This window comes from Triturus cristatus, chromosome 12, assembly GCF_964204655.1.
Source record: "Triturus cristatus chromosome 12, aTriCri1.1, whole genome shotgun sequence".
Taxonomy (NCBI): domain Eukaryota; kingdom Metazoa; phylum Chordata; class Amphibia; order Caudata; family Salamandridae; genus Triturus; species Triturus cristatus.
In genome coordinates, this window is record NC_140595.1 from 787582828 (window position 1) to 787608072 (window position 25245).

At 44.2% G+C, this 25245-nt stretch overlaps 1 long non-coding RNA gene across 1 annotated transcript in view; it reads right to left on the reverse strand.

Annotated features, from left to right (window-relative positions):
- Positions 1–9101: 9101 nt before the first annotated feature.
- The window catches only part of LOC146782844 (uncharacterized), a 34229-nt gene continuing 18085 nt past the window's right edge, over positions 9102–25245 (reverse strand). The window contains exons 2-4 of the long non-coding RNA XR_014972263.1: positions 14615–14981; positions 11316–11393; positions 9102–9702 (exon numbers count right to left, since the gene is read on the reverse strand). This is a non-coding gene — a long non-coding RNA (uncharacterized LOC146782844). The remainder of the gene's footprint in view (positions 9703–11315; positions 11394–14614; positions 14982–25245) is intronic.

The window sequence follows — 25245 nt, forward strand, 5'->3', positions numbered from 1 at the left end:
CATTATTCCAAACAATGTCCTGCAGGGCACCGCCTATCCCAAGACCAATTCCAGACTTGGCTGCCATGAGGGAACGTGCCTGCATCCGACGTTACAGATTCACTCGACAGTTGATTGAGGACTTGACTAACAAGCTGGCACCACACCTCCAACCGCAACACAGGTATCCTACTGCGCTGACCCCCAAGATGAAGGTGATGGCAGCCCTACATTATTTTGCCACAGGCACGTTTCAATTGACCATAGCTGATGTTGGTGGGATGTCACAGACCTTGTTCAGCCGTGTCCTGCGTGATGTTTTGGCTGCCATGTTTGAGCACCTTGATGAATTCATCAAATTTCCTACTCCTGAGGAGTTGACAGATCTCAAGGGTGATTTCTATGCCCTGGGAAGGATGCCCCATGTCATTGGGTCCATTGATGGGACACATGTGGCTTTGGTACCACCACAGGAACAAGCCTATCGCAACCAAAAACATTACCACTCAATAAAAGCCCTTGTGGTGTGTCTTGCCAACATGCTGATTTCCCATGTCTCTGCACGTTTTCCAGGATCAGCACACGATACCTACATCATGAGGCGTAGCAGGGTGCCACAAATGATGCTGCGGCTGCACAACGAACGAGCATGTCTTGTTGGTGGGTATACTCTGTTTGTCCTGTGTGTTGCGGTATCTTTTGCTCTTACGGCATCTCCTGACCTACTTATTTACATGATGTTTCCATGTAGGGGACTCTGGATATCCCAACATGCCATGGCTACTGACACCTCTCCGCAACCCAAGAACAGCTGCAGATCACCGGTACAACAATGCACACAGGAAGGCCAGGCCAGACCAAAGAGGACGTTTGGCCTCCTGAAAAGCCGATTCCGGTGCCTTGACAAGACAGGTGGGTCCCTTCCATATGCACCGGAGAAGGTCTGCAAAATCTTCATTGTGTGCTGCATGCTGCACAACATGGCAGTTAAGAACGCAGTGCCACTCATCCTGGATCCGGATGAGCAGGAACATCCACCCGTGGAGGATCAAGGGCTAGGTCACGAGGCAAGTTAGGAGGAGGAGATCTGGAGTCAGCTCATACGCAACTTCTTCTAATAATGGTGAGTCACTGGGTATGAGTGTGCAAGCTTGTAGCATTGAGTGGCATGTGTTGCAATGTGTGTGTCCAGCTGACTGAATGCAAAGTACTTTGATGTGTGTCCTGATGTGTCACTCGAGTGATGTCATGCCACACAGTTTTGCGGAGAGACTTTCTTTGAAATTTGCATGTGTCCAAAATTGTTCATGTTTCGTAACTGACCATGTCTGCGGCGAGAATTGTTTTAGGTGACTAGTGTGTCTGTCATTCCCAGGTTTTTGCGCCTGTTGTCTGCTTGTGTCATCTTTGTCCTCCTGCTATTCCTCATGAGGATTGCAACGTGTGCTGAAACAACGTTCCATGCACGGACATGTGGAAATGTCAGTTTGGGTAAGGATTGCAGCAAGGCTTTTCGGTGGTGGTACAGGTTGGGAATATGTGGGGACTGCTTCTGTGCATGTTGTGGCACCATGCATACATGTCTTCTCACCATTGAGCATGTAACATAAAGGCAAGCCCGTCTGCGCCAGGCCGGGTCCAGGGGCCCTCCACTCTGTCCGTCCGTTTACCTACTCACCTAACCAGCTTCTGGCATGCCATGCTGACTGGTCCATCAGCCCTTATACTCTCGCCCGGATTAACTCCCTTGAAATCGCTCAGCCTGATCGCGCCAAGTTCTTACACCCGGATCCTAGCTTTCGCAAGGAGGCATCATGCCCTGCCCCTCTTCTTTCCTGCTCTAAGCACCCTGATAGCCTTTTCCCCACGGCTTCAATTTCTCTCCTTAACACTCGATCCGCGGTCAAGCACCAATTAGAGCTCTTTGACCTTCTTGATACCACCCAACCTGAGATTCTGTTCCTCACGGAAACTTGGTACACAGCCACTTCCCTTTTCCTTGATATTCTTACTTCCCTCCCGGATCCCTACGACATCCTCCGCGCCGACCGCCCTGAGGGGAAGACGTGCGGTGGAGTGGCAATGATAGTACGTTCTGATATCCAATTCCAGCCCCTTTCCTACCACCCCATTCCTTCGATCGACTTCTTGGCTGTACGCTCCACGAATCTTGCGCTTCCACTCACTTTTCTACTCCTCTACCGCCACCGCCCCCCCCAACCCATGCCTCACTTTATTCCAGCCATACAGGACTTACTGGCTACTCTGGTGGTTAACAACTCCGCGGTCCTCCTGTTGGGTGACTTCAACTTCTGGCCGGGTAACCCACGTGAAGACACCATGTCCAAAGATTTTTCCGTCACCCTCCATTGTCTCAACTTTACCCCTCACATTTTTTCCCCTACCCATACTCAGGGGCACACCCTTGACCAAGTTTGGTCCGCTAATCTGTCAATCTCCCTGCCTACTTTATCCCCCTGTGTTTGGTCCAATCACTTCCTGATTACCTTTTCCATAACATGGGGGGGGGGGGAAGAGATCAACGCCCCCCCCTCTTCCTAAAAATATCTACGCTCGCAACTGGAATAGGGTGGAACTGACCGCCTTTCCTTAGCCTCCTCTGCCCCTACCTTGACAGATTTGTCTCCCAATCGGCAGGTAGCCATTATCGATAACTGGCTCTCAGAGACCTGCAACCATGTTGCGCCTCTTAGACTGGTCAGAACGCGCCGCTCTCACGATGCCAACAGATGGTTTTCTAATGCTTTAAAGGACCAGAAGTTGGCACTCCGGCAGGCTGAACGCCAGTGGCGCCACAGATACTGCCCTGACCTTAAAATCCTCTACTTGACGCTACTTACGGCCTATAAAAAAGCCATACTCACCGCCAAGCTTGAATACTTTTCCTGGAAAATTCATCAGGCAGCCAACAAATCTAAGGAGCTATTTGCGATCGTCCGCGAGCTTGCTGCCTCCGACAGAGTCGCATCTAGACCCATTCCTTCCCAATCCCTCTGTAACTCCCTCAATGAGTTTTTTATTGAGAAGATTGCCACCATCAAGCAGAACATTCCCAGGGCACCCCCCCCGTTCTCTTGCCCTCTTTTACCCCCGCCCCCCTCCTCTCTCGACCAATTTCCCCTGATTTCAGAAGAGGCTTTTTGTACTCTCCTGGGAAAAGTCATAACTGGCTCCCCCCGCTGATGTTTGCCCGGCCCATATCTTAAGGGAGATGTTCTCCCATTGTCCAGCCCCCCCCCCCCCCTATTACCCTGCTTAACACATCTATTACCTCAGGAATTGTACCTGATGTTTTCAAAGCAGCCGCGGTAATTCCTATTATTAAAAAAACTGGTGCCGATCCTACTGCCCCCTCCAACTTTAGACCTATTTCGCTCCTCCCACTCCTGGGCAAGATCCTGGAGAGCCATATCACCTCCTCACTCTCAACCTACATTGAGGCCCATCATCTCCTGGCGGACTACCAGGCCGGCTTTCGGCCTGCACATTCTACGGAATCTGTCGTCCTCTGTGGTTGATGAGCTCAGACGCAGTGCTGACACCAACTCCCCCCAGGCCTTAGTCCTTCTCGATCTCTCCGCCGCCTTTAACACAGTCGACCACTCCACCCTCCTCGACCGTGTCGGGGGCGCTGGTCTACGGGGGTCAGCCTTGACCTGGCTTACCTCCTTTTTAGCAGGCCGTACTCAGGCGGTTTACCTGGGAGGCTTTCTTGCACCCTCCCGCTCTGTTTCTTGCAGGGTACCCCAAGGCTCCTCCCTCTCTCCCCTCTTATTTAATCTCTACATACACCCCCTCATTGCTGCTCTTCGGGATATTGAGGTCACGGCGTTCAACCACACTGATGACCTCCAGCTCATTTTCAATCTCTCCTCCTCTCCTGATTCAGTCTCCAGGGTCCACTCCACACTTACTGTTATCTATAACTGGATGAACCTCAATCAATTAAAATTGAATCCCGATAAGACGGAGCTGGTTCTCATTGGTGGTCCCTCCAATCACTGGTCCCCTGCTTTCTGGCCTTCCATCCTTGGCTCTCCCCCGTCTCCCTCTGCCTCTGTTAAAACTCTGGGCTTCAAAGTCAGCCAGGACCTCTCTGCGTCCCCAGATAAGCTCGACAGTCTCCTCCTGCTTTCTGGCTTTAAGAACCATCCGGAAAGTCTCCCGCTTCTTCACGGTCGAAGCACTTAAACTCATTGTCTTGGCTATGATCCTATCTCGCCTAAATTATGGCAACGCCCTGTATGTGGGCATCCCTGCCGTCACCTGCAGCTTATCCAAAATCAAGCGGCTGGCCTCATTTATAGACTCCCAAATCTAGTCATACCACCCCCTTGCTTAAGGCTCTTCACTGGCTCCCCATTAGGGAGCGCTCGCTTTTCAAGATGAGCTGCTTGATCTTCATGTCTCTAGCTGGCACTGCCCCTGCATTCATTAGATCAATGTATATGTCCCTGCCAGAAACCTTCGCTCCTCCACTCAACTCCTTCTCCCCCGATTACGCAAGAAGAAATCGGGTGGCTCCAGGTTTGACACTCGCCCCCCTCTTCTGGAACACTCTTCCCCTGGCAATTAGATCTACTCCCTCCCATCTGGACTTTCGAGTAGCTCTGAAAACGCATCTTTTCTCCTCCGCTCATTCGTCTTAAATACTTTCCCTCTTCCTTCCTCAGTTTCAGCTTCCTTCCGCAGCGCCAAGAAACCGTTTGGTAGTAGAGCACTATACAAATCCCTTTCAACTTCATGTAGCATCACTCCCATGACATGATAGTCACTCTTCTTGACAGTCATCTGTAGTGGAGTGTGGCGTCTGATGAAGGCATCAATGTGTGTAAACCTTGCCTCTGAAACATTGCGGATGCTACGGGTGGACATAGTGTGGGACATCACAACAACAGGCTCTATGGGGTCTTGCAGCCTCTCCGTGTGCAGCAGGAGGTGTTTGACTCATCCCCTGAACTTGTGTGCCAGTTCATTGGGATTTACAACACCCGTGTTGTGAAGGGATCGGGGGGGGGTCCAGCGTATGTCCCACACGTTATGTCAACTGACCTGTGAGTGTTCATATGGATGCATTTTCATTTGTGCCAGTTTGTCATGCCACAGGCAGTCATGTGCACATTGGATCACCATCAGTACAGGCAGACTCATTACTTGACTGTTATTTTCCGCAGAGCAATGTCACTGGCCATGGACATTGGCTCATGCAGCATGGCCTCAACACATACTTGATCCCTTTGTGTGCGTTTGTGTAATAAAGGTGTTCACCACAATCCAAAGTGCCTCATCTCTGTCACTGCAGATCTCTTGCCACTTTGCATGCTTCATCTATGACATAATTGTCAAAGACTGTGCATATGAGTATGTGTACTTCAGCAACATGCATGCAGTTCTCCATGGCTAATAATCTATTGTGCATGAAGTACCTGGTTGTGTATGTATTTGTGCAGGTGCCTCCCCACAACAGGCCGGCAACACCTGCTGACGGTGTGTCTCCTGTGTGCAGCTCAGCATTTTGTTGCCTGACCCTGTGGCCGTCATTTTTGGTGATTGTTCATACATTTTCTCGGAGTGACCCATGAGTAACCTGACACTCCTTCCTTTACATACACCTGTTCCACTGTGCCTTTCTGACCTTGTCTTTGTGTGCTAGTTTTTGCCTAGTTTCTCACCCCTTCAGCCTGCTGCTGCCTCCCCTGCGGCACGGACCCACCGAGTGCCCTGATACTGCAACCCACACGCCTCCAAGATGCTCCTCCCTTCCTCCACCCATTCTTAATGCAGGCAGCAGCTTGTCTGTGCCACTGTTGCGCCAACACCGTGCCAAAGGCAGGACCATCAGCGCCTGCAACGTGCACAGTGCACGACCCTCTGGTCCTTGCATGACCCACGTCACACAACAGGCTCATGTTGCAGCCGCCCTCAAAGCAATGTCCCCCAGACAATCAACCGCCTGCTATCAGGCAACCCCTAAGCGCACACACGACACCTTCGCATGCTGAGTGTGCAACTCCACCTGCCTACACAGCACTGCCCCACCTACCAGACCCTGTCAGAACAACCAGGTCATGTGCCTCCTACTCCACAACCGCTCCGTCCACCAGCACGCCATTGGAATCGGTTACCTCCTCAACACAACAGCCCCACATATCACCTTCATGACAGTAACCTGGATAAAAGCATCCTCAGCATACAACTTCATTGCCATCTCAGACAGATACAAGATCACCCGCAGGGATGGCACCAACAATCCCAGAGGATGAATTGCAATTTATTCACAAGTACACCCTCAGAGTCACAAATACGGTTTCGCACCCACCCCCTGGCAACCCTCAGAGTAACACTCATCTACAGATCTCCAGACCTACATCCTCAATTCCACTAATTCATCAACACATACATCTGCACGCACACCCTCACCTCCACATGCTACATGTGGCTGGGGGCCAGTAACTTCTGGCTGGAGGAGAACCATACCACCATCCATCATTGGTCCATCAACATTTGCATCCACGTCTCTGACAAGCAACACACTGCCCCACACCCCGCTACCGATCCCCCAAAGATGCTTGATGTAAGTCACCTCAGACAAGCTGTGTGGGACACTCGAACCAACACCACCGCCACACCCTGCAACCTCACACACTGGATCAGCAACTGATCCAAATATCTTGCCACATTAATACTTTCCTGTGAAGCACAACAACAGTTAAGCCACCTGGGACAAGGCAGACCTACTGGACTCATACAGATGTAGCCGGACTCTTGTGCAAACCTTGCAACACAAAGAACCATCAATTACCTTACAGCCCTGGAAAACGCCACACACAGCCATCACCATATCAGCAGCAAGGACAAGTGGAGATCCTTCAGATAGGGCTGAGGCACCAAAACACACAACATCAAGGAGCTCATCAGCATTGTGAGTGAACTGACAGCAGCTCTCCATCCAAAAGACACCCCACCCTTTCAAGGGAGAGCAAATCGCTTGCAACTTTCTACAACTGCAAGCTCATGGACATACACAACAGCCTTGGCACACAGAGGCAGACAGCACTATTATCCCCAGGACAAACCCCCTTCAGGTTCTGGACTCCCGTCGGCAGCAAAGACACCACCTGGCTCATGTACACCATCCACTCTGGCTCTCCATCAGACCCCTTCCCACACAACATCTCAACCACATCATTCCCCATCCTTGAAGCCCACGTCCAGCACGTCATTAATGTCTTGTTTGAGTTTGCCACATTCCATGGAAGCTGGAGGCATGCAGAGACCCAGGCCCTTCTTAAACAACGGACTGCAGGATCTCCTGGAACATCACCCTGCTTCCCTACCCAGCAAATGTCATCAAGAAGACACTCAACGAGCAACTGACAAACTTCCTCCACGCAAACACCTCCAGGCAACCGGCACCAGACCATCTTCCACAGTAATCGCACCACTGCAACTGTCATCATTGCCACCACCAACGACAACTTTGCCCTGCTCAACAATGGTGCGACCCCCCCCCCCCCCGCCCCCTTGACCTCTCAACGGCATTCTACACCATGTGCTACCACACTGTCAGCTCACACATCTCTAACACTGGTATCCAGGGGAGGGCCCAGGATTAAATCACCAAGTAGCTCACCAGCAAGGCCCAGGGAGTCGGCCTCCACCCTTCAGCATGTAGTATACTGGGTCATCTGGCCCATGCCCCAGGGCTCATCTCAGCATGACGATCTTCAATGTCTCCATGACCTCCCCTCTCCACCATCACATGCGCACACGACCTCATCATCATCTCGTATGCCATTGACACCCAGCTGGTCCTCACCAGACACCCAGCTGGTCCTCACCAGACACCCAGCTGGTCCTCACCAGACACCCAGCTGGTCCTCACCAGACACCCAGCCACTGCCAGATCCAACCTTCGAGAAGGCATGAGGTCCATTGACGAATGGCTGAACATCAGCCACCTGCGGCTGGACTTGGACAGGACTGAGGTCATCAGCTGAGGATTGTCCCCTTACGGCTGGGTCAACTCCTTGTGTCCCACCGGCCTGGGCACCGCACCCAGTGGCCACGCACGCTGGTGTTCATCATGGACTCCTCGCTCACAATTACCATGCAACTCAACACCATCTGTACCTCATGCTGCAACACCCTCCACATGCTGCAAATGATCCACAGATAGATCCACTCCAAGGCAAGACAGACTGTCTCCCAGGTCCTTGACACAAGCCGGATCAACTACAGCACCGCCCTCTACAGAGGAACAACAGCAAAACTCCAGGAGAACTTGTCCACATCCAGGGCGCACACCTCATCTTCAACATCCCCACCCCAGCCACATCACCGTCCACCTGAGATCGCTACAATGGCTCACTGTCTGCTGCAGGATCACCTTAAGACTCCTCACCCACACTCAGGAGGCAGTCCACAACCCCAGATCCAAAACAGACCTTGGACATCTGTCATCCAACACCCCATTGGCCCAACTCAGTGCAGCCAACCTTGGCCACCATTCATCACATCCACAGAACTGCATGGCATGCAGGAGATAGTTCTCCCACCTCGCCAAACAGACCTGGGACTCCCTCCCCGGGCACCTCCACATGACCCATGACCTCTACGCCTTCATGATACTCTTCCAAATTGGTCTGCCCGAGCAGTATTGCAAGCCCCCCCCCCCCCCCCAGCAGCTTGAGGACATCACAGGTGAGTATTGGGCTCCATGTCTGTATTGGAGGGTACATTGTGACCCATGTGTGTCCTCGAGCAGACTCAGATCCCAGTGTATGGATGGCTGGCGTTAGTTCCACACTCAGGCATACTTTGACATATCCCCACATGTATGTTGTGGACTCATGCTAAATGACTGCAACATCAAATTTCAATTTTTTATTATAGGTCTGGGGTGTGATTTGTGCCAGCTGCCTCTCACTGTCTTTTCCGTGGACGACCCACCTTCCTCGGGGGACCCTCAAATGCAGGCCTTGATGATGCTTGGGACGCTCCGTCGGACGAATCCTCCTCCTCCTCCCTCCCTGTGGCTGGTGGTGGTGGTCTTCGCCTGGTGGCACAGGGAGGGTTGCCCATGTTGTCGGCAATCCGACTGAGTGAATGGTTTATGTCCCTAAGCACCGCCAGGAGCTCATCCAGTCTTGCCTCCATCCGTCCTTGGTGTTCTTGTTGACTGGCATGTTGCTCGGCATGTTGCTCGGCCTGCTGGTCTTTCATCTCTGTGAGGGTCACCACTACCTGGCTCAACTCCCTGGTGTAACGCCAGTATGCTTCCATGATGTGGTGTAGGTGTGACATACTGGTCCCTTCAGCTGGCTGGTCAGGTTCTCGCCTCCGCCTGCCTCCACTCCCACCACCCCTGCCCACACGAGCCTGGCCTTCCGTTGTGGGTACATCGGGTCTACGGGACCCCTGAGGGATGGCAGTGGTGGTGTTGTCTGCCTCCTCCTGGGTGCCCGGCGAACCTTGTCCCTCCTGGTCAGACTGGCTCAGTTGTTCACTGCGGGCAGGGCTCCTCTGTGTCTCCTGGGATGTGGCAGGAATGGGGGTGGTGGTTGGCACGGATGTTCCTGAACCAGGTGCTGCAGGGGCTTGGACACCAGAGGGTCCAGGTCGGTCGGGGTCATCCGCGGAGTGTTGAGAGGCGTCGCTGCCGGAGGGATCAGGTTTCTCCATCGGTTTCGGATTATGATGCTGTGGGCAAGGAGAAGAAACAGAAATGCATCTGTCACCTGTATACATCTGACACATGAGCACAAAAACAATAGGTCACAGTGCATATCAGGCAATGCATCATGAGTAACAGCTAGATTACTCCGCACATATGTAAGCCCTGTACTGCCCAGTTGGTAGACCCCCTATGCCACAAGGAGAAAAAAAAAAAGCACACCAGGCCACAACTTGATTGAGAAATACACTGATAAGCTAGTGTCTGTGAACAGGTGAGCACAGCAATACAATGAAGTCATGCCACCTCTTGTTTACCCTGCAAGAAACAGTAGTGTTGCACCCAAGGTAAACTAACACACCTCAATACTCCCTGTTATAAATAAATGGTGTTGCAGAAAGTCCACATACATGGGCCCACGGAGGTCTTGATACTCGTTCGTTTGTATCACCAACAACAAAGGAGTTTCAAAATCAAGACCACTGTGGGAACATGTATATGGATAATCTTATAATTTGGTGCTTCAAAGGGTGAACTGGAAAAAGGTGATGTTGTGGCTGATGAGATGGAGAGCGATTACCTTGAAGGGATTGTATACGCATAACGTACATTAGAGCTCTAGTAAAAAAAAAAAAAAATCTTGTGAACAGAATCCTTAATCATTTCACTCAATGTATATTTGGTAAACATCAGTTACTAAATGCATGCGATAACCATGAGATTCAGCACTGCTAATGACAAAAGAGAACAGTTTCCTACCAATCAGTACAGGCAGTGCAAGTTACTCTTCCATGTTATGTGCAGCAGGAGTGAATGATACCAACTCAGTGCAAGCTTTCCCCCAGATAGGTACAGCATAGATAGTAAGCTTCATTCTAATAGAACAGTAGACATAAGCTTTACTCCCATACAGGAAAAAACAACAAGCGCTGCAACTCCCCTCTACAAACAGGTACTGTACACAGATGCACTGTAAGCTTTCCTCACATACTGAGAGATAGTTACTATAAACTCACAGTAGCTATGCCTACTTCCTAGAAGAGAGACTGATGGGCCAAAGATCAGGAGAAAGTACATCACGAGATAATGTTCCAGAATCTAAAGACATTAAGTGTGGTGGAACCTCAAATGAAATTGAATGGAAAAGTGGAAGGCATTTAGGTATCCCACATCTCTGCCCCACACATCTCAGCAGTTATGGAAAAGAAAGCAGTCAAGAGCGAGGATCTCCTTCAACTTGCTGGAATCTAATAACCTCCCCCCCCAAAAAAAAATAAGACCCCTAACCCTCATCTCTAATCACAAACCAATTACTCTACCAGCACACTCCTAAAAGCCACACAGTCAAACACTTGTATGCCATTTTAGGGGAACATCCAATTCTCAGTCAAACCCAAATTGACTTACCCTCACACACAAGTGCATAACCAACTAGAGTTTATGCCATAGACCATCTACACCGTCAATGTCCTGATTCTGCCCTCTTTCAGCGGTATGGGACAGTTATCTCCGTTCTCGTTAATCTCCGGGCTTAGATTATAGTTCTGGATGTGTCTAAAGATATTTTACATACAAGTTACCCTGTCTATAAATGGTGAAATGGCAGTACTCCAGTATCTAAAACCTATCTGCAGCTCACCTTATACGATCCCTGTGGGAGCCCCAGGTCGAAACAAATCTGCCTACTGCTGAAATGGGTATACTGGTTACCTCTGTTCTGCAAGTAAAAAAAAAAGTGTGTCATATACACACACACACACTTAAATGGACCTTAATGTTCCTTGGAGAAATCATGAAAATTGATACCATTCTATTCTATTTTCTGTACTACAGGCTAGTGTATAACATACCTTCCTTACAGGAGCTGTGATCTACAGTTGGAACTTGTAGGTTAATTATATACTTTGGGCTGTACGACCAAGCATCGGAATCTGTTCCCTGCAAGGTGTGGGATTATATGTCTCGTGTGAAGTGCATCCAGCGAGAGACCGTTCGCGGTGCTGCTTTTCAAATGCGAGCAGCATGAAAAAGTTATTTTTGTATTGCAGGATCTTGGGTGGAAATTGAGAACACCGTGGAAAAGGAGAACACTAGCGACAGGTAAGTATCCCTCTTACACAGCAGCCTGTGAGGTTAATGAAGGGGCAGACATTCAGCAGCAAGTGGCTCCTGCGCTTGCTGCATTCCTTTTAGTAGGGGCGTGACTGTGGGCAGATTGTGTTGATTTTTGAAAGTATTCATGTGAATTGCAGCAGCGTAGAAACAGGACACGTGGTTTCATGAGCGTGAACTCTTTTGAAAAGACAATCTGCCCCGCAGGATGTGAGCAAGTCTAGAAGCACTACGTGTGCTTTCTGAATCACCAATATAAATTTAAAATGCCACACAATAGCAGCGTTTTGTAGAGGCCTGAAGGACGCTTTCATGGTGCGATGTTTCAAATACATTAGTGATTCTGAAAGCACACGTCATGCTTCTAGACATTTCTTTCATCAATAGGAGCGGGTCTGCGGGGTAGATTGTGTGGCTTTTTAAAAGTATTCATGTTAATTGCAGGTGCCGCTACAGCATTTCTCTTTCGTGATAAAGCAAAAGGCTGGTGCAGGTATCCCCTTTAAAGTATAAAGCACGTTTGAAACTTTAAAACTGTACTTTTAACAGTTTTCCAAACCAGTTCCTAAGTCTCTGCAGGGAATTATAGCCCCTGCAGCCGCCTTTTATGTTTAAATGCTTTGCAACGGCTAGCAAGACCACTGTAACCCCAACGGCACAAGGAAAGGGAGAGCTGTAATAGCATGCCAGATAAGACACCCGAGGCCCGTTTCCAACCAGAACAGTGTTTCTGGTAGTTAAAAAAAAGTGGCTCTTAGCATGAACTCTATGGTTAAACATAATATTCCCCATCCCAGTCTAAGACCCTCAGCCCCCAGGCTAACATTTACTTAATTAAACTAATGCTTTAAATAACCTATCTTTAGATGTTGCAAGTGAACATTAGGTATAAAGAGCTGCAAAAATAAATATAATGCTAAAATGTCTAGCACCTGGTCACACAGCCTTATAAGCTGTGCAATATCCAGGGTAAACCTGAAGAGTGAGTGGTGCTTTGAATGGCTCCAAAATGGAGCCATTGGTAGACTAGCTGGGGCCTTGATGTTGTTCTGCTGTCAGAGCTTATAAATCGGTTGGTTTCTCCCAATGGTGATGGGCTCCCGAGGGTGCTCTGCCTGCTGCAATAAGGTCTCAGTTTTCACCTGCCTGTTGGATGTGGTGAGTCGTGTATGGATAGGTCTTGCTTTCCGCTGTGCTGGAAGTATTGGTCTGAGATGCAGGTAGAGTACAGCCTGTCTGTCGGGTGCAGAGTGGTGTAGGTAGGTCAGTGTCTCTCTGAACATGTACCACAGTGTAGTCAGTCTATCCACACCCAGCACCACAGAATCATGTAAAGCAGTGGGTGCACTTTACAAGTCTGTTCAAAGTTCACAGCAAGTGATTATGTCACTTTTAAGAGCAAAGCTTACAATTAATCAGAATCCTACTCTTGAGACACTAGAAACAGACTAGAGACAAAGGCCTACCTCCTGAATGGTAAGGTTGACCAGGATAGAGTTTATCAGCATTGGAAAAATGGCAAGAATAGATGTGATAAGAAACCATGTCACCCTTCTGGTGATGGAACAGGACTTGTCTGAACAGACCTCCCACATTCCTGGTTTGCCTAGATGCCACACATTTCACAAACTCTCCCTCAGAAGGGCTATCCAAACATTACTCAGTAATTTGTACATCAAATTTTAAAGGGGTTATGTAATTGTGTATATGTGAACTTGTATAGGGTAACAACATCTCTCCACCCCGTGAACAGTGCTCCATTTGAGAACCTTTAGTGAAATCTTATAATTGAACCACCATTGGTTTCCAGTGCTTTTCTAAACACCAAGTGCACTTGCCTGCGTAACCAATTCATGGTATGTGTATATAAATTGCAAAACGGCCTTACGACCCTTCAACTGGCACTGTGTGTGTGGAAATGCACAGTCTTCACTTTAAGCACAAGTTTCAAGTGATATTTGTACTGATTTATCACTGCACACATACGCGAGGTTGGGTTCTTGGCACACAGCCTTGACTGCAGCACATAGACCTTAAACTTGCACCAGAGGAAAGATTACAGGTAACTGACTTGAATGGTGCACTTCTTTCTTGAAAAATGGGACACAGTGATAGTAACAAAGTGGATGCATAAAGTGACATAGTTTAACAAGGATCTGCGCTCTCCACACCTTTTTGACATCCATGTCAAACCAGTCTAAGCCAATTAGGAACTATGGAATATATCAGAGTACACTTTTAAATATTGTGCACAATACATCAGTCTCTTTCAATCCCCTCCTTTAACTGCTAATAGACCACAAGATATGCTCTCACACAATCACTCCTGTCATTACATCTTGGCGGTCTTGAAAAACCATATTATTGAAACTGCTCTGGCACCTTAACTTTTTATTTTAAATCAAAACTATTTCCTCTCACATCATCTTTAATATGAATCTCAAGTCTAATTTCCTCAAGAAATGGTCTACTCCACCATGCTGGCCCCACTGTTGAGTGATAAGAGGCCTAAGGGTATAAAAGTGCTTTAAAAATCCTCATTACTTTAACACTAATAAGCCAGAGCTGCAGCTGGGAGTCCAATGGTGCAGAACGAATACAAAGAAACTGGATTCATGAACGGCTTCACTAAAAGGTAGGTAAATACAGTAGATAAACAATGCAGTAGATTTACACAAATGTATTTGCAGCCATCAGGTGCTACCATTTCATTCAATAGGAGAAATAATAACTCTGCTGCACTTGAGGAACAACTATAGCAGTCAAAATAAAAACTCGTTAGGTGGGGACCCATTAAAGCCAAAGTGAACGTGTGTGGAGTCTTACCTTGCAGCAGAATCCTTACCACAGATAGCTTCCCTATGGCAGCTGAAAACAGAGTGGGGACTATGTCAGGAGCCTGGATAGCTTTACCTCCTACTGTTTCAAGCAGTTCCTAGCAAATGCCAATGAAGGATGGTTAAAGAGGATGTAACAAACTATGGGGCTCGGGAAGCCCGGGTTATGAAGCTTTCATGTCCCAGAGATGTTGATTGGTGGTAGATTAGCCTTCCTTTCTGTAGGGTGGTTCATGCGGCCGCATGTGCATCTGGTACTCCTAGTATAAGGCTACTGTGAAAGATGGCAGGACATGGGTCTGAATACTATCCAAGAGCGTCTGGAATGACTTCCTCCTCAGCATAGACAGGCCCTGCTGGAAAAATGGAAAGGTCAACACAGGCAAATATACTACCCATCTATAATAGATATATATATATAGATACTTGCAAGTTCACGCAAACCCATATTTTGATAGGAGCCACCAATTATCACCTCTAAACAGGAGCTTTGAAGACCAATGGCTTTGAATATTTATGCCATGAAGTGCCCCTGTAAATCATGCATGGCCTAGGTGTAGACGCCCCACACTGGTTTTGGATTTTCCACGTGGCTTACACATAGGCAACAGATGAATGGGAACTGAGGGAGAATGAGTCCTGGATGAAGCATTTATTTAAAGAGTTAACTAACTTGCGCTAAAAACTGAAATTTGATCTGAATTTAGATCAGCTGTGTTGCACTTGAGGAGATCTTTAAAGAGCCAAATACACACCAGGAGTTGCACTCTACATTTATTGTACTACAAGGGCCATAATGCACTGGATAGGCTACTGAACTGAAAGACTGGCTATTTTGCAGCTGGGGCAGATTAATTGTAAGATGCATAACTTAAAGGTCCATGATCCATGCCCCCACCCAATCTACAACCTAGGAGGCATCCTGACCAGTTCTGACCTCACCATCAATGCATTCATCCATAGTGGAACCTTCCCAGACAACTGGAAACACTGAGGTCACAACTCTCCTGAAGAAACCTTCAACAGACCTGGAGAAGCTCAGGAACTACAGACCAATCTCGTGCCTGCTCTTCCAAAGTCAGGGAGGAAGCCATTAGGCAACTCTCCCACCACCTAGAACAGCACAATCCCCTAGACATTACAGAGTCATGTTTCCATAGCAACCACAGCATGAACTCCCCTCATCGCAGCAACTGATGACATCCAGACCATCATGGGCTAAGGGAAAACTGCAGTTCCCATCCAGTTCGACCTCTGTGGCCTTTGACACAGTCTCCCTTGGAACAATCGCCTCAAGACTCCAGAACTCCGGAATACAAGAACCAGCCCTGAGACCGCAGAAATCCTGATTTTTGGGAACATAAACTGCACTGTGGGACTCCTCTGGGTGGCCAACCAAACTGGGAGCCACCCCACAGGCCATGCCAGAAAACTTGGAATACCCTTGGATGACAAACTCACTAGGGCTAAACAGGTGAATGCCAGAACCTCTTCCAGCTTACTCATCCTACGTATGCTCCATAAGATATTCAAATGACACCCCACAAACACCAGACACATGGTCACCCAGGCCCTCACCACCAGCAGACTGAACTACGGCAACACCCTGCACCAGTATCTTGAACCAACTCATAAAAGACTGCAGACAATCCAGAAATCCACCAGCAGACTCAACCTCCACATCCCCCACGGTACACACACACACACACCACACACACACCTCCGAGCTAAACTAGCTACCCATCCAGAAGCGCTGCCAAATAAAACTGCTCATCCGTGCCTACAAAGCCTCCACAATGCCAAACCTTTTTTACCTCAACCACCTTAACTTCCACCATCCAGCTAGGCAACTGCGCTCCGCCACACTGCCTCAGGACGATACCATGCATCTGCAGAAGCAAAAAACAGGACGCCCCTTTTCCAACATCACCACCAAAACATGGACCAGCCGTGGTCCTAACATCAGGACCTCCCCATCTCAACTCGAGTTCAGAAGGAAACTGAAGACCTGGCTTTTCAAATAGGAGCTTCAATCAGCCTATACATCTGCGTCAGTGCCTGGATACTCCCCTACTAATAAGTTATGAGTATTTTGTATAACACTTCACGCAAAGCACTACTATAAACAAATGGGGGCTTTTAAGCAATGAACTGCATTATTGAATTGGTGGTCTGATTGCGTGGGTGCCCCATTCTGTTTTGGTGCTTTCTAGACTCTCCGTCCTATAAACCCTCCATCACCCTCAAGAACAGGTTCTTCCCTCGACTGCTCTTCAATCAATTCCTTGTGCAAACCATGCCAAAGACATTTGCACAAAAATGTCGTCCTACCTCCATCCCACCCCAAGTATTATTGGACTTCATGACAGCACCATTGCAATAGGGATGCACTATGGTAGGAAAGCTCGGGCCATGCAATAAATAACCAATTTAGACTGAAATGAACACAAGGTTGGGGGTGGGAAGTCTCTACACAAAAATGTAGGGTTTCCAAATATTTCATTTATATACAAGTGATGCATCCTTAACTAAAGAGTTGTACCAAAATATCTAAAACCAGCTAACAACCATTCATTTGCAATATTCAATATTGAAACATTGCTTTTCCCTTTTAAAACACACCCCCTGCATGTACAAAATACAGCTATTTGTTGCTAGAAAATACTCCACTACCATGTATTTGGGCATGGTAATGGTGGTAGGAGAGAGTAGAAGGTCAATGTTAGGGCACATCTGGGATTACACCTCTAAAGGCTGGTGGGTCCGGGCCAGAGTCTGAGACGTGCTTTGAGATTTGCTAATCATATGGGGGTTGAGATGCATTGGGTCTTTGAAGGCAGAACTTTTTTAACTTCTACGGCCCAGGGTATTTCTGGCACCCCCACCAACCAAGGAGGAAGACCGCAGCAAAAAAAACCAAAAAAAATTAAAAAAAAAAAAAAAAAGTAGAAAGGGCGCGTTGCCCCAATATATATGTTATGGTTGGTGTAAGGAAAGTGAAATGAACAAATTATCACTGGATTGGTCCTGCACATGGCTCTATGCTGTGGTGGATGGAAGCAAAACGTGAGTGGGTGAAGAAGTGATCAAAGGCTGAAGTGGATTAGGCCATTACCTCAAGGGGAACACCATTCTGGGCAGAAGTAACATGCTAATGGAACAATAACTGATCATTTGCTCAAGTGGGCTGATGCTACACTGCTATGGTGGATGGAAGCAGTGGGGCACATGGTTAACCTTCTTGTGAGTCACCCACAATCTGTTCCTTGACAAGGAGCACATTGCTGCGCAAAGAAGTCTACCTCTGTGCCAGGGACAGCTACTAAGTGCTTTTGCATTATTGGGTGTGTTGCAACTTAATCTTTTTCTCTCTTCGCTTCCTTGGAGTAGTCAGATAAATATTTATCCCCCTTTACGTTTGTTGCTGGCATCACATTTTAGTACACTCACAAGTAAAGCGTATTCTTCCAGTTCTTAACACAGTATTCATTTCTGCAGGCATCTCTTTATTTTACCTAGGCCAGGAAGTTTTAGATAGAAAATCCAGAGAAGGAGTCTCAATTAATGAATGCTTCCCAGTCCCCAACTTAATGGAGAGCTATGAGTGAGGCAGGGTCTGATATGGAGACAGCAGTAACTGGTCATAATATTGACTTTTAAATCTCGATTTCATTTTATCGGCATTACCAAAATATTGATGTTATTTATATTGATGTAAAAAAATATTGTTTAAAAAAAAAAAATCCAAAGATTGAAATAGATCACAATTTTGTTAGGAAAAAGTCGTTTGTGTTAAAAATATTAAAAAAATTAATAGAATGTATAAATTATTTTTAAATAACGAAGTATTGAATAGTAAAATATTGTTTTGATTGTCATCGTAGTTTTAAACTGTAATAAAATAATTGTAATAAAATTAGGAGCGGGATGTTGGGTTATTAGGGGATAAGGGAGAGTGTTTTAAAAAATGTATTTAGATTTTTTTTTATTTAGAATAGAAATTTGAAGTTTTGTTTTATGAGTGGGATGTTGTTTTTATGTTATATGGATGGGGAGTGTATTAAATAAATGTAAAATTGGTGACATGAACATTAATTTGTGGTGAGTAGAGAGTTGGAAAATTTTGGGTTTTAGTGCTCAGTATTTGAAAATGTAAATAAAAAAAATTTAAAAGACAATTGTATTTAAAATATTTTTTAAAAATATTGTTTAAACAAGGAGGTTATAAATATTTTAGAAAATGACAATTGTATTAATGCATTTAGTATGTGTATTTAATTTTATTATGGAAAATTTTTAGTTTTGCAATAATTTATAGAATATAAAGTTTAAACTCGAACATCTTCTAAGAATTATTAATAATTGCAGTGGGAACATTTAAAAAAACAAAAAAAAAAAAAACAAAAAAAAAAAACACGTAAATGTTATTCACCTTCCCAGATTTAATACAAAGTGGAATGGGTATAGTAAATTATATATCTAGTGTCCAGCACCTTTCCTGACATATATTTACTATTCCTACTCCAATTAATATTATGTTTACTGTACTTTCAAAAATGATTAATATATGTATAATGTATGAGTTAAAAACTTTTTTATATACAATTATAAAATAAAATCTGGAAATATGCTATAATAATTTAATATGAAAAGAATGACAACTTTTAAAGATGGTTTTATTTTTTGAACATGTTTAGGGTTAAAGAATACATTTTATTCAGGCAATATTGTAGTAGTCAGGAAACAGAAAACACATTTTGAATGAAGAAAATCAAATAATTTGCATGTATGTTTATTTACATACATTACATGTTTTAACATACATGTTTAACATTTTGAAGATTTACAATCTAGGTATTTGAATTTTGAAGAAAGAAACATTAACATTTGTTTAACAATCTGTAAAACAATCAACATTTTTAGTTTTGTATTTAACATTTAGTAGCAGATTATATTTTTGCAATTATAGCATATTATATAATACATATTTTCACAAATAGTCACTTTAACATATTAAAAATATTTGACAATTTATGAATTAGTACATTTTATAAAAATATGCTTTTCAAAAGGTAAGTTTTTTAAACATTTCATACATTATTGGAAATTTATTGTAAATGATATAAATTAAAGTAATTATAACTTTATTATAATTTTACAATATACTGAATGTTACATTACTTTAATTAGTACAATTTTGTAATAATTGTACTAAACATAAGTTGTTTATTAATGTCAGTATCCTATGTTTAGGAATGTTTTCTATTTATTATTTAAGCAGCCATTTTTGTTTTACAGGGACTATTTAGTAAACTACTACTGTTTGGGTCATTTCAGAGGAGATGCTTGTGGTTAGATGCCGAGTCCAGTCGAAGGTAAGTTTAATTTACTATATTTAAAAATACATTTTTAGTTGCATTTGTATGTTGTTAGGTGGTAGTATGTGTAGTGTTACGTTGGTGGGTTTTTGGTTGTTCGGTATGGTGTCGCGAATGGGCGATAGTTTGTGTTTGGGGTCTAGCGTAGAGAGGGTAGGATATGTATAGAAACGTGTTTATGGTACATAAAGTGTGTGTACATTTTATTTTCTATACTGAATGTGTATGTATGTGTGGGTATGTTTATTTCTATTTTTACATGGTTCGTTATCGGAATTGCGCTTGAGGATAGAGTTTCTCTCAATTAAGGAGTGCGTATTAGTATTTAATACCAACATTTAACACTTTAATTTTGAGTTTTCCTGGAGTGTTTCTTTTTTTTAAAATAATATTTTTGGGTTTATGGTTTAAACCCCTTGGATTTAATAGATACTGGATTTTTAATTTGGAACAGTTGTATTTGTACATTTTTGGGGGGTTCATTTTAATATTTTTGGGATTGAGAGATACCTGGGTGGATTAATGATGTTTGGATTAAGTTCTTCAGCTACAGAAATCTTATTTTATATAGGTCTTTTTTTGTTAAAATGTAATTATCAGTATATATTTACTATATGACAAATTAAATTTTACAAAGTTAATTATATGTACAGTTACCAATTTTCTTCAAAATATCTTTCCTAAAAATATATTTAAAGATATGTTTTTGCTCCAAGTGAAAGGTATTCTAGGCCTCTGGTAGTTGGGTATAGTGTTACCTAACTTTGCAGTAATTCGTAATTTTTTTTGGTATGTTTGGTGAGTTTAGGGCCTACTTTTTTCACAGATTGTTCTTTTTGGAGGGCTTGGAGTAGTTTATGCATGGTAGGTATCCCTCTTCCTGTTGATTGGAAGGCATTATGCCATCCTCAACAGCTTTGTTCGTTTTGGCTTGTTTAGTGTGCTCAAGTACACATTCCACCATGGAATGTGGAATTTGGCCAGTATTCTGTGGCGTCTTCCCACCCAGGTATCCTCGAAGTAATCTAATAGAGGACTTAGTTTTTCTTCATTTCTTTTGTAGTAGGGGCTTTCAATTAGAAGGTTGTAGCGCTTTGCTACCTCAGTTACTGGAACATAGGCAAGTGCAATTAATTTTTTAACTTGGTATGCAAAAGTACTGTCGGTTGCATACTCGACACTTAGGGTTGTCTTTTGCAAAGGTCTCCATAGACTGGTTAAAATGGCAATAGCAACCCTGGATTGCTGTACGTGGGTAGCATTTACACTAAAGTATTGATCATGGCCTGCTCAAAATCAATTTTTTTTGAGGAAATTATTGGTTTTATCTTTTATTTGGTTTACAATTTCAAGGTAGGTAGCTTGTTTTTTATTGGGGAAGAGTATAGATAAATGGAATATTAGTATTTTGAAAAAAGCCATGTATTGTGTACAATTGCTAAATTGGTTTGGGACACAATTTGAAGTTCCCATCCATCATCCAAGTGTTACATTGTTGTAATTTAAGTAAATTGTTTGCAGTAGCAAACAATTTGTCTATGCATTTGTCAAATATAAATGGTTCATTGCGGTGTTACTTAGCTCAGGAGGAATCTCTACCTCTTGAAAGGTTTTAGGGGAAGGTGTACTAGTTGTAGTGACTCTTGTCTAGCTATTGTCCTTTTTAAATAATCAATAGATGGTAATTGACTAGAGGCATGTTGGGGTACTGTTAGTAACTGCTCCTTTAGTATTTCTGTGGTAGGTCTATCTGTGCTAGCTTCCTTTATGGTTTCAAGAGCACCTCTTATTTCAATTGGTTACATTTTGTGGGTGGTTATGTTCTTTAACAGATGCAACAGTGGTTTCCTGTGTAATAGCTTTGCCATAGCATTTATTTGAATAATATTTGCTGCATTTCCAAAACACTTTTAAACCACTGTTTTTCCTTGTGTGTATACATGACCCATATAAACACCAACATTTTCCCTTTTTGGGACATAATAAATTGTGCTCCTTCTGTCATGGTGGTCTTTGTACTTCTAAAGAAAATATTTGTGAATATTAATTGATCTAATACAGTACAGTTTAGGAAATATATATATATATATATATATATATATACACACATTTAGTTGATTATACCTACAATGTTGACGATTTTAGTGAAGATGGCGGTGATTATTTTCCAAAAGTTTGTTCCATTAATTTGTAAGTGATTGGGAGATTATGGATAAGTGGGGTTCTTAGGGAATTGTTGAATAAAAATAGGAATATACTTACTTAGTAACTTTTTTGTTGATGCAGCAGAAGTAGTATTTTTGTGGTTTTTAGAAGGTATCTGTAGAGGAGATAAGTTTGAGACATTAGTACATTATATTTTTTAGTGAAGACTATGTAGTGTTCTATTCAAACTAGCGTTTTACTTAGTGCTGTTGGGAAGATTTTCTGAAATGTAAATTTGCGTCCTGGAAGGAATCCAGCAGAGTCTCCTTTTTTCTGTAGAGTTGCGGTCTGTATTACATGTAACATTTCGTTGTTTATATAGTGCTTAGTTAATTGATGGGTTTCTTCCATCGGTGTATTTGATTAGTGTGAGGTTTTCAAGTTTCTGGCAGTTTCCATATATGGGAAACGCTAATTAAGAACTTGGTTGTGCCAATTAATTTTCTTTTACACATTTGCTTATGTAGGCAATCAATCATGTAGGCTTGCTATAGTTTGTTTTAATTTGTAGGTGTAATTAATGTAAACTATAATAGTGGTATTTTTAAAATTTAGATGAATTTATATGTTCTAATAAAGTTATATAATAGTTATAATGTGTGCAGTTATTTTTTTTATATAGTGAAAATACGTTTTGGGCTAGATATGTTCATTTTCGTTATTTTTCAAATGTCGATATTTATATAAAACCGATAAAATTGCAGTCTATTTTAGTTTGATATTTAGGACATTATTGTTTATTAAATTAAGTTTGATCATTTAACGATATTTGCATTTGATAATGTATACGATATTTTTTGATTCTCGATAATATTGTTACGATATTTGTGTAATTGGTTAAATAAGTATTGTCAGTCTATATTAGTGTAATCGATAATTTGGTGCCAATATTTTTGGTAGTCAATATTGTGCAAGTCGATATTATGTCAATGATTTGGAGACAGCATCTGCGAGAGGGGGTCTGGGAGCAGAATATGAAAGATTTTCCAGTCAGAGTTCTTCTATCCAAGGAGGACTATTCTTCTAACAATACTGAGGAACTGTAACGCCCTGAACGTCTCAGGATCGTTTAACAGACACGATAATGAGGACGCAACCACTTGTGAAGGGTTAGTTATTTTAATGAAGGCAAACCTAATACAAAGAATAAACAAAAGTTATAGTCACTGGAATCCTCCAGGCTAAGTACGTTACCAGCCCACAGCACGGATGGTCCTAACCGTCCTCTGCATATACGCCGATCCCGGCGTATGCCAACAGAGGGCAGAAATGAAATGGCCGACAATGCCAATCGGTAGGCTGTGAGGGGCACGAAGAGTGTTGGGGAGAATCGAGGAGTCAGGGAAACACCCAGCCGGGGTCTCTACCTGAAGGGAGCAGCCGCTCAACCTCTTCCTCAGACTGCACCGGGACGCGGAGTCACCTCCTGGTGATGCGTCACCGATACCCCACTCAAAAGCAAGAAGACTGAACCGAGAGCAGCCGCTCGATCGATCCTGTGGATTTCCGAGTCTGTAACGCGGCAAACACCTCCTGGTGTGCGTTACAGCTGGCAGTCCCTGTATCTCTGGTCGGGCTGGGAGTTACGACTCCAACCAGCAAAAGCGCCACTGCGCCTTGACTCTGCCGAGTCAAAAGGCGAAGCTCAAAGGTTGACCGGTAGAGCTTCCGGGTCCTTCACAGGTGACGATGGGGCAAGACACGGCCCAGGGAGTAATGACTCGACCTACCTCCGTTCTTGCCTTACTGGAGCACCACTCCGGAACACTGCTCTTCACGAAGCAGGTACGTCGGTGTAAACACAATATCCGACAGCGTTGTACCTCCCTGTTCCTCCCTTTATAGGGCGTGTTTTCCTTGAGTTATGTAACAGCTCTCCTGTTTACATAAGGGCGTGTTTCCTTGAGTTATGTAACAGCTCTCCTGTTTACATAAGGGCGTGTTTCCTTGAGTTATGTAACAGCTCTCCTGTTTACATAAGGGCGTGTTTCCTTGAGTTATGTAACAGTTCTCCTGTTTACATAACCTCTCAACCGCTAAGCATCCTGGGAGATGTAGTCCGTTTTCGCTGGTTACCGTTTTCCTCCCCTCGCATGACAGGAATTCTTGACAGGAACATGCAAATGCTGGATATAAGTAAACACTGCAAATGTGTAGCCTATTGACCCTGAAACCAGTCCCAGGATGCTTTTTTCCCCTCTCCAAGAAAAACCTGGCCTGGCAGTTTGGGCTGGACTGGTCTGGTCCCATGGGAAGTAGGGTCAAGGTGCATTTGCATATGGCCAAGTTCAAACTGTAATGGCATGGTGAGCAATTAAACAATGGATTCAAGCCCAGAACTATGTACAGGGGTGAATGTTTGACAATGCTTTCAATAGCAAAAAGAACAATTGGTGGAATGCTGCACAAAGTTCAACATGATCAGATACCATTCCAATGATATTTATAACAGCCACTATTATTGGTTGGTGGTTACCTACCTGATTCAGTTAGACATCATATACATTCTGAGTTGCTATCAGAAGATTACAATGGGAAAACCAATGTTCTTCATGGACTTTCAGATGGCGGTTACTGAAAGCCTTACCACTGCAGGGGCAGTAGCCTCTACATCTGTTGCAGAGGATGTTTCAAGGCTGCAGGTGTATCAACAAAGAAATGCTCCTTTGGACCCAATATCAGTGCTCGTATTCCCAAAGACTATCAATCACCATCAAATCCTCACTCATACTTTCCTCATTCATAAAGCTAAGAGATATAACCATATGCCCAAGGTTAACACTACAAACAATGGTTTTATATTAAAATATACATCAATTTATTAATAAAAATACATTGGTCTTCTAGTGTAGCGACCAACCATCATATTGTTGTATCAATAGAACATTAAAACTACAGTGTATATAATAAACTATTTCAGAAAAAATAAATTTATTTAAAAAAACAAAAAAAACAACAAAGTAAAAAGGCGAGAGTACATACAATAGGCAAAAAGATGTGTCATTGGAAATGAGCACCTCCGTATGTCCTAAGTGTT